Raw genomic sequence first — 710 nt, forward strand, 5'->3', positions numbered from 1 at the left:
ATGTTCGTGGGGTGATAAATGACTGACATAGACCAATCCAAGAGCATGTTGTGCCAATTTTGGATGACCTGAATCCAGGGATAGTCAAAACACAAATACAGGCTCAACAGTTTGAGCTGAAACTGATAATGTTTCAGATGTTGCAAACAGTAAGATAGTTCAGTGGATTACCCACTGAAGATCCAAGACTGCATTTATGACTTTTTCTAGAGGTTTCTGACTCTTTTAGACAACAAAGTGTGCCTGAAGACGCCTTATAGCTTAAATTGTTTCCATATTCTTTAAGAGATTATGCGAAAGCATGGTTGAATATTTTTCCATTGGGGACAGTGGCATCATGGAATGATCTTTGCTAGAGGTTTTTTCTACAGTATAAACCCTCAAATATGAATGCCAAGCTTAGAAATGAGATCACATCTTTTTGGCAATTTGAGGATGAAACACTATATGAAGCTTGAGAATGATTTAAAGACTTAAATCGAAAATGTCCGATACATGGATTTCAACACTAGACTTAGATGGAAATATTCTATAATGGCCTGAATGCACATACGAGGATGGTAATTGATGCTTCTGCCAATGGTACTTTACTGGATAAATCTTATAATGAAGTATATGAGATTTTGGAAAAGATTACCAATAATGATTATCAATATCCTACTACAAGAGTTGGGACAGGGAAGAGAGTTGTTGCTAATATGAAGCTGGAT

At 36.2% G+C, this 710-nt stretch overlaps 1 non-coding gene across 1 annotated transcript; it reads right to left on the reverse strand.

The window, feature by feature from the left end:
* Positions 1–395: 395 nt before the first annotated feature.
* LOC128283028 (small nucleolar RNA R71) lies at positions 396–502 on the reverse strand. Its single transcript, XR_008273373.1, has one exon. It is a non-coding gene; the product is annotated as a small nucleolar RNA R71 (small nucleolar RNA).
* Positions 503–710: the final 208 nt, after the last annotated feature.

This window comes from Gossypium arboreum, chromosome 10, assembly GCF_025698485.1.
Source record: "Gossypium arboreum isolate Shixiya-1 chromosome 10, ASM2569848v2, whole genome shotgun sequence".
NCBI lineage: Eukaryota > Viridiplantae > Streptophyta > Magnoliopsida > Malvales > Malvaceae > Gossypium > Gossypium arboreum.